Source organism: Pongo pygmaeus, chromosome 20 (assembly GCF_028885625.2).
Source record: "Pongo pygmaeus isolate AG05252 chromosome 20, NHGRI_mPonPyg2-v2.0_pri, whole genome shotgun sequence".
Lineage (NCBI taxonomy): Eukaryota > Metazoa > Chordata > Mammalia > Primates > Hominidae > Pongo > Pongo pygmaeus.
In genome coordinates, this window is record NC_072393.2 from 9913272 (window position 1) to 9923188 (window position 9917).

General features: G+C 43.0%; 1 pseudogene; it reads right to left on the minus strand.

The window, feature by feature from the left end:
* Positions 1-643: 643 nt before the first annotated feature.
* On the minus strand, positions 644-9474 carry LOC129019316 (putative zinc finger protein 812; annotated as a pseudogene).
* Between the last annotated feature and the right edge of the window lie 443 nt (positions 9475-9917).

Consider the following 9917-nt stretch of genomic DNA (forward strand, 5'->3'; position numbering starts at 1 on the left):
ATGGATTATATCAGCCATCTTAACAGAAGTGACCACAAGGACTGGATTATACTAGAAGAGACACTTCCACTTAGGTTGTGCCACCTAAAATGGACAGAGAAGACAGAACAGGTAAGGCTGTCACATATCATAGATTTTACAAGAAGGAGACACAGAAATAATCAGCTGTGAAAGTGCACTGGCAGTTAAGGATGGTTTCATACCTGCCATGCTCTGCAGGATCCGTGGGAACAGAAGAGACCCTTAAAGGAGCATCTTTTAACAACCCACCTCTGGGGCCTACATCATCTTGGCTTCTGGGAAATTTTGACATGAATGTGCCACACTGGCAGCTACTAACAGGGGCTGGGACCAATCTAGATGACTTATCTCATACAGAACTTCTTAATGCTATGATCTTAGAAATCTAATCACCAAGGTAAGGTAGCCTGCAGTACTGACCTCACCATCCATTACCCTTCTTCACAGATGCCCAGACTCAGGCAACCATGAACATGTATTCAGAACCTGTAGGTTTAATTTCAGACCCTTGGGATGGCATCCAAGGCCAATTCATGAGCCATTACAACCTCCAAAAGGCATTTAGGACAAATCTGAATATCTTTAGTATCACTGCCAATAATTAAAGATGGCAACCAATGAGCTAAATGGTAACACTCATACCCTTATATTCATAGGGTTTCTCCCCAGTGTGAATTCTTTCATGTCTACTTAGGTGTGAGGAAACAGCAAATGCTTTCCCACATTTTTTACATACGAAGGGTTTCTCTCCGGTATGAGTTCACAGGTGAACATTAAGGGGTGAGGAATACATAAATGCTTTCCCACACATCTTGCATACAAAGGGCCTTTCTTCACTGTGAGTTTTCAAATGTTTACTATGATCGGAAGAAGTAATGAAGGTCTTCGCACATTCAACACATCCATAAAGCTTCTCTCCTGTGTGAATTCTTTTATGTTGAGTAAGCGTTGAAGATCTATTGAAGGCTTTCCCACATTCCTTACACTGATAGGGTTTCTCTCCAGTGTGATTTCATATGTGTATAGCAAGGCCCGTGTATTGAGTGAAGGCTTGGCCACATTCCTTACATTCATAGGGTTTTATTCCAGTGTGAGTTCTTACATGTTGAGTAAGGTGAGTTGATCTAGTGAAGGCTTCCCCACATTCCGTACATTTGTGTGGTTTTATTCCAGTGTGAATTTGAATGTGAACATTAAAGGATGAGGAATTTCTAAAGGATCTTCCACATTCTTTACATTCAAAGAACTTCTCTCCTTTATAAATTTTCACATGTGCAGAAAGTTGAGAAAAATCAGTAAGGATTTCCCACGTTTCTTAGTCTTTTCAGATTTCTTTCCAGTATGAACGTTACACACTTCTTTAGGTGTGAGGAATGAGTGATGGCTCTCCTACATTCCTGAAATTCACAGAGTTTCTCTCCAATGTGGATTCCCATGTTATTATCAAGGCTTGCAAAATACTTAAAGCCTTTTTCACATTCCTTACATTTATATGGTTGTCTTGCATTGAGAATTCCAAGATGTGCAGCAAGATCTGGAGTTAAGGTGAAGACTTTTCCACATGGATTAAATTTGGAAAGTTCCTGTCCAGTAGAGGCTTCCTTGTGCACACTGAGGATGTCTTTTCCATAACAATTACCCTCAGAAGTGTTCCCTCCATTCTGAGCTCTCATGTGTGTCTTAAGGCAAAACCATTCACTGAAGACCTCTCCACAATTCTCACAGAGTTTCCATCCACTGTAGTTTCTTGTCTGCTGATGAAGGGATAAAGGATTTAAAATGTTTTCAGACATATTAAGAGATTTCACCCATCTGAACACAGAAACATTATTTTGGTGACAATTATCATTTTACTTTTTAATGTTTAATTTTTTTTTCATTTCCTAGCCTCTTGATTTCTTCCAGATTGAATGATGGGATCTTTTGCTAGAATTTTATGCCACTGGCTCTAATTATTAAAAAAAAAAACTGTTTTTAATTGTTGGTGGTGGTTTGAGACAGGGTCTCACTCTGTCACCCAGGCTGGTACCATGGCACAATCACAGCTCACTGCGGCCTTCATCTCCCAGGCTCAAGCCATCATCCTGCCTCAGTGCCCTGAGGAGCTTGGACTACAGTTGCATGGCAACACACCCAGCTAATTTTTTATTTTTTGAAGAGACAGGGTCTCCCTGTTGCCCAGGCTGGTCTTGAACTCCTAGACTCAAGTGGTTCTCCTGCCTCAGCTTCTCAAGCTGCTGGGATTACAGGCATCAGCCATTGTACCCAGCAAAATAGTGTAGATTTTCATGAAACTGTTCCAATCCTCAATGTCTAGTTACATACGTGGGAATATGTACTTGTCGGTATTTTGCAGTGACAAGTTATATAGGTATGGAACATCACAAAATTCATCACATTCAGACTACCTCTCCAGAGACTTTGCTCCCTCAATGGTGCAGGCTACTTCTCTAATTCTCTTAAGTATCTCTCATTTTTGCTGTTTCTTTTTCATTGCAAACTCTACCTCCCAGGTTTAAGCAATTCTGCCTCAGCCTCCCAAGTAACTGGGATTACAGGGGCCCACCACCATGCTGGCTAATTTTGTATTTTTAGTAGAGATAGAGGCTAGTCTCAAAGTGCTAACCTCAAGTGCTGGGATTATATCCCAAAATGCTGGGATTACAGACTCAGTTTATTTTCTTTCTTTCTTTCTTTCTTTTTTCTTTCTTTCTTTCTTTCCTTCTTTCTTTCTTTCTTTCTTTTTTTTGTGAGATGAAGTCTCACTCCATCACCCAGGCTGGAATGAAGTGGTGCAATCTTGGCTCACTCAGTAAACTCCACCTCTAGGTTCAAGTGATTTTCCTGCCTCAGCCTCCCGAGTAACTGGTATGACAGGTGCCCACCACCACTAATTTTGTATTTTTAGTACAGATGGAGTTTCACCATGTTGGCCAGGCTAGTTTTAAACTCCTGACCTCAATTGACCACCCACCTCAACCTCCCATAATGTTGGGATTACAGGCATGAGCCACAACATGCAGCCTCTTTTTAAAATCAGAGATGGGATCTTGCTATATTGTCTAGGCTGGTCTCAAACTACTGGGCTCAAATGATCCTCCCACCTCAGCCTCCCTAGAAGCTGGGATTACAGAAGTAAGCCATAGCTCTGATGGTGCTGATTTCCTAGAATGGAATTCTCAATCTTTTCTGGGAGGAAACTAAGAAATATCACTCATCTTACCATTTGTATCCCATTGAATATTCGATTCTTCAAAAAACCCTCCTGAAGTGATGACCATTTTGTTCTAGGTTGTATTTCCTATTCTGAAGTTAAGTAGAAAAAGAAATGTAAGGGTTTAAAGAAGAAATGTTTAAAACGATGAGTCATTTGTGCTTGTTTTCTAATTAAACATAGTAATAAAAGATAAGCCAGAGAATTTTGAGGATTTTGATATGTCAAAAATTTGGCTATAAGGACGTGGGGTTTATTACACAACTGATGTGTTCAGATAGTTTATTACAAACTGCTTCTGTGAAAATTAAAACGATAGGGAACAGGAAGAGAAGATTATCAGGAAAGGAAAGTAGGAAAGATTGAGATAAACAGCAGGTATCAAAATGATAAAGTTAACAAAAAAAAAGAACAGGTAGTTTTGTTAGGTCATAGGAATGTTTGACTAGATGGAAAATAAAAGTCAGAGATATCTGAAATTCTGAGAAAAATAGCTTAAATCTTCTGAGGTAAAGTGGATCTTTAAAAATCTTTTTTTCTTTTTTTGAGATGGAATCTCACTCTGTCACCCAGGCTGGAGTGCAGTGATGCAGTCTCGGCTCACTGCAACCTCTGCTTCCTGGGTTCAAGTGATTCTCCTGCCTCAGCCTCCCGAGTGGCTGTGGCAGGGATGTGCCACCATACCCAGCAAATTTTCTGCATTTTTAGTAGAGATGGGGTTTCACTGTGTTAGCCAGGCTGGTCTTGATTTCCTGACCTTGTGATCTGCCCAACTTGGCATCCCAAAGTGCTGGGATTACAGGCATGAGCCACCATGCCCGGCCTAGTCTTTATTTTTATGATTTTTTTTTTTAGAGATGAGGTCTCACAATATTTTCCATGCTAGTATCAAACTCCCATACTCAAGCACTTCTCCCACCTCAGCCTCCCAAGTATCTGGGACTACAGGTGCAGGGCACCATGCCAAGCAAAATGAAGTTACTCTTACCCACAGAGGCCAGGTGCATATAGTTCTCCAATACCACGTCTCTGTAGAGGTATTTCTGAGTTGTGTCCAGTAAAGCCCACTCCTCTGGGGTGAACTCCACAGCCACATCATCAAACATCACTGAATCCTAAGTCATCACATACATGCTGGTTTGGGCCAATGAACACTTCCACAAATGTTCACTGGAGAATGAGGAAGAGGAAACTTATACTCACTTATATGTGGTTCTGAGATCTCCCAAGATCTACTCCAGGGTTTAATGTCTCAGGAGCTCTTGTGTCTAAACAATCAAGGTGAACCTACTAGAGGCATAGGCCTTGAACAGCACTTTAAAAGTTTTTTCTTTTTTTGTTTGATCTATTTTTAATTTTTAAATATTTTTATTTTTAAATTTTCAACTTTTATTTTGAGGAGAACAGTACTTCCTAAGCATGAATTTTCATCTATCTACCTACCTATCTCTCTATCTAATCTTTTTATTTATTTCTATATAAAGACCGGGTCCCACTGTGTCACACAGGCACGATCGCTGCTTACTGCAACTTCGATCTCCTGGGCTGAAGTGCTCCTCCCATCCCAGCCTCCTGAGTAGCTGGAATTACAGGCATGAGCCACTGCACACTGCTTACACTTCATCTCAGCACAAACAGGTTAGGGGCTTTTCCTGTCCCATTGGTGTCTATGCAGCACACTCCTCAGCAAACTGCAGATACCTGACAAATGCTGATAAGTGAATAATTTGATAAAAAGACACTTTCATCAGCTTTATCATCTGTCATCACACCCAGCAATGTAAGAAAGATGCAGTTCGCACCATGAAGGTCAAGCTTAAGTAGTAATTACTGAGCTACCGGAATGATTTTCAAGTTAACACTTTATGTACAGGAGACTTCATTCTCTGGGGAAATTCATCTGGGGACTCAGTCCTTGAGTAAGGCTTCATTTGCTCTAAGAAAACTCTGGAGATGAGTCTGTCTAGAAGGAAATGTGTCTACCTATTGGATGTAAGTATGTCATTTTGTACAATGGCACATTTTCTGTTTACCTGATAAGAATTTGCCAGGTAGTCCTCCACCATTGTTCCTATCTTTGTCTTTTCTTCAAAAGGACAGATTGGTTCCCTGGAAAAAAACCCTAGTGGAAAAGTAAGAAGACATGAGAAGCCAGAGCTGCCAAAATTCTCATGCCCAGATGTCATTCCATCCTAGCTTGAAATTCCCATATGCTCCTGCACACTCGAGAAAACTATACACACAACACTTCCATGAAATGCCATAGTAGTCCTGTGTCACCTAGACTCAGAAAAGCAGACATGGGCCAAACTGCCTGTTGGATAAAGGGTAATAGTTTCATTTTTCAAGGAAACTTACACCATGAAAAATGTGACTATCTGCCCATAGTAGTAACACTCATGAAGATTATGTAGCATTTCCTAAGGCACACAAACCAGGGCTGAATTCTAAAACAGCATTCTGGCTGGGCACAGTGGCTCATGCCTGTAATCCCAACATTTTTGGAGGCCAAGGTGGGCAAATCGCTTGAGGTCAGGCATTGAAGACCAGCCTGGCCAACATGGCAAAACCCCATCTCCACTAAAAAAAAAAAAAAAAAAAAAAAAAAAAAAAAAAAATTACAGGAGACTGAGGTAAAGAATTGCTTGAACCAGGGAAGCAGAGGTTGCAGTGAGTCAAGGTTGTGCCACTGCACTACAGCCTGAGTAACAGAGTGAGGCTCCATTTAACAAACAAACAATATTAGCCAAGCCTGGTGATATGTGCTTGTGGTCCCAGCTACGTGGGAGACTGGGGCAAGAGAATCACTTCAACCCAAAAGGTGGAGGTTGCAGTGAACTGAGATTGCACCAATGCACTCCAGCCTGGGTGAGAGAGCAGGATTCTGTCTACAATAAATAAATAAAATAAAATAAAACAAAACAAAATAGTATTCTACGTCTTACTTCAATTCCTCCTAAAAGAACCAGTGGTGGCTCATGCCTGTAATCCCAACACTTTGACAGGCCAAGGCAGGCAAATCACCTGCAGTCGGGAGTTCAAGATCAGCCTGACAAACAGTGAGAAACCCGTCTCTACTAAAAATACAAAATTAGCCTGTAATCCCAGCGACTCGGGAGGCTGAGGCAGGAGAATCGCTTGAACCCAGGAGGTAGAGGTTGTGGTGAGCCGAGATTGTGCCATTGCACTCCAGCCTGGGAAACAAGAGTGAAACTCCATCTCGAAAACAAAACAAAACAAAAGAAAAAACCAGTGGCATGCCTGCTCAGGCCCAGCTCACCGGACTCTTATGTTGTGGAGGGTGACCTAAATCAGAATCTCTGAAAAAGAGCATCAACAAGGACTTACCATGGGACGAATCAATGACTGCCATGCTCTGAAGCTGATGGTGAGATGTGCCTCGATGCTCTCTTCCTTGATGCCAAGATCGCCTCAGGGCAACTTATGAATCTAGGTGAATAGAGGCAATCTCCATTCCTCTTTGTACAGGGTTATTTGAAGTCCTGTTTGCATCAATCATCAAACAACAAGCATCAAACATCAGTCATCGAACATTATGCATGAGCTTTCTCGCTGCAGGTGACAAATGTGAAGGCCACCAAAAACTGTACACTCAGTATTGTCACTCAGTAATGATAGTATTAATAACAGCAACTGACATTTACTGAGGACTAGCATGTCAGAAGTAGCTCTAGTAGCTTTATATATACATGCTCACTTAATTATCATAACCATCCTTCCCAATAGCTATCATTACCTCTATCTATCTATCTATCCATCCATCCATCCAGACAGGGTCTCACTCTGTTGCCCAGGTTGAAGTGCAATGGCACTAACACAGCCCTCTGTAGCCTAGACCTCCCAGGCTCAAGTGATCCTTCCACCTCAGTCTCCTGAATAGCTGGGACCACAGGTGTGCATCACTACACCTTATTATCATTATATTACTATTATTATTATGAGACAGAGTCTCACTCTGCCACCCAGGCTGGAGTACAGTGGCATGATCTTGACTCACTGTAACCTCTGCCTCCCAGGTTCAAGTGATTATCAGACCTCAGCCTCCTGAGAGGCTGGGATTACAGGTATGCACCATGCCTGGCTAATTTTTGTATTTTTAGTAGAGATGGTGTTTTGCCATATCGGCCAGGTTGGTCTCAAACTCCTGGCCTCAAGTGATTCTCCCACTTCAGCCCCCAAAGTGGCTAGTAATACAGGTGCACACCACTGTGTGGGGAAAAGAAAGAGAGATCAGATTTTTACTATGTCTATGTAGAAAAGGAAGACATAAGAAACTCCATTTTGATCTGTACTAAGAAATATTATTTCTGCTTTGAGATGCTGTTAACCTGTAACTTTAGCCCCCACCCTGTGCTCTCAGAAACATGTGCTATAATGAATCAAAGTTTAATTGATTTAGGGCCGTGCAGGATGTGCCTTGTTAACAATATGTTTGCAGGCAGTATGCTTGGTAAAAGTCATCGCCATTCTCCATTCTTGATTAACCAGGGACAAAATGCACTGCAGAAAACCACAAGGACCTCTGCCCATGAAAGCCTGGGTATTATCCAAGGTTTCCTCACACTGAAACAGCCTGAGATATGGCCTCATGGGAAAGGAAAGACCTTACAATCTCCCAGCCCAACACCCATAAAGGGTCTGTGATGAGAAGGAGTAGTGAAAGAGGGGGGCCTCTTTGCAGTTAAGAGGAAGGCTTCTGTCTCCTGCCTATCCCTGGGAATGGAACGTCTCGGTGTAAAGCTGACCATTCCCATTCATTCTATTCTGATAGGAGAAAACCACCCTGTGGCTGGAGGCGAGATACGCTGGCAGCAATACTGCTCTGTCACTCATTGCTACACTGGGATGTCTGGGTAAAGAGAAACATAAATCTAGCCTATGTGCACATCCAGGCACAGTACCTTTCCTTGAATTTATTCATGATATAGATTCCTTTGCTCACATATTTCCCTGCTGACCTTCTCCCCACCTGTTGCCCTGCTACACTTCCCTCGCTAAGATAGTAAAAATAATAATCAATAAATACTGAGGGAGCTCAGAGGCCGGTGCTGGTGCAGGTCCCCCTTATGCTAAGCGCCGGTCCCCTGGGCCCACTGTTCTTTCTCTATACTTTGTCTCTATGTCTTATTTCTTTTCTCAGTCTCTCGTCCCACCTTATGAGAAATATCCACAGGTGTGGAGGGGCTGGCTCCCTTCACCACTGGGTCTAATTTTTTGTATTTTTAGTAGAGACAAGGTTTCACCAAGTTGCCCAGGCTGGTCTCAAACTCCTGGGCTCAAACAATCTTCCTGCCTTGGCCTCCCAAAGTGCTGGGATAATAAGCATGAGCCACCATGCCTGGCTCATTACCTCTATTTAATACTGAAAAAATCCTACATTCAAATAACCCTAATAATTAGTCTGATATTTGTCCTTAGAGCCTGATCTCCTGTGGATGCTCTTACCCCCTACTATGATATGCAGGTCTGTGCAGTCCAGACCTGCACAGAACAATTAAGTAGTCACCAGCCACGTGTGTTATTGCTAACTTCATTATGTACCTAAGATGACTGAAGAACAGAATTTAAAATATTCAAAAGATGGCCAGGCACGGTGGCTCACACCTGTAATCCCAGCACTTTGGGAGGCTGAGGCGGGCAGATCACCTGAGGTCAGGAGTTCGAGACCAGCCTTGGCGAACATGGCAAAACGCCATCTCTATGTCAAAACCCTGTTTCACCATGTTGGCGAGGCTGGTCTCGAACTCCTGACCTCAGGTGATCCACCTGCCTCGGCCTCCCAAAGTGTTGGGATTACAGACGTGAGCCAGCGAGTCTGGCATGCCTTTCTTAAGTAGAAAGGCTTGTAGCTGGTAACAACTAGAAAACAAATAACTTCCAAGAAAATAAAAATAAAAAACGAAAGGCTTTCAGTCTAAAAGTGTTCATATTTACATACAGAAATAGACACACCCTAAACAACTGTATGTTTTTCCCATCCAAATGTAATGTGTCAAAAATAAGTAAAGGACACCAAGACAATGCCAGATTCTCAAATGAGACATTTTTTAGCAAATAAATGGAAGTCAGAGCCCTCTTGAAACCAGTTTAATGCCGGTGCTCACCAAGAACACGCCGGAATCGCCAGGTTCCTGACGCGGGAGGATGCGGGGCCAGAGCCAACCTCACTAGAATGGCAGAAATCCTTTTCCTTTCGGAAAGAAAAAAATTCACCAAGGTTGCTTTACAAGCTTTTGAAGAGGGGAGCACAGCGGATGAAAGTACTCCAGAAAACATCCCACGGACGCGGGACAAACACACTTCCTGACGCGGCTCCTGACGTGAACCGACTGAACCTGCGGCTGGGAACTGGCCACACTGGGAGGACCAACAACCCCTGGAGAAGCTAGTGAAATGAGCAGGATCCAAGAGGCTCCTGGGTGACCGTGCCCAATCCTTCCTTTGCCGTCCCCCCACTGTCTCCAGGACCCCCAAGCAGGCGGAACTCATCACAGCCGGGATCGACTCCACCAGGATAAAGGCGAAACAGCACTGACCATGGGCAGCCAGCGCGGGAAAAGAGAGTGGCGGCGGGCTGACGTCACTTCCGCTATGAGCCTCAGGAAGGACTGGGCTTCTGGGATCCAATTTCAGCCACTTAGGACCAGGTTGTTAGAAATCC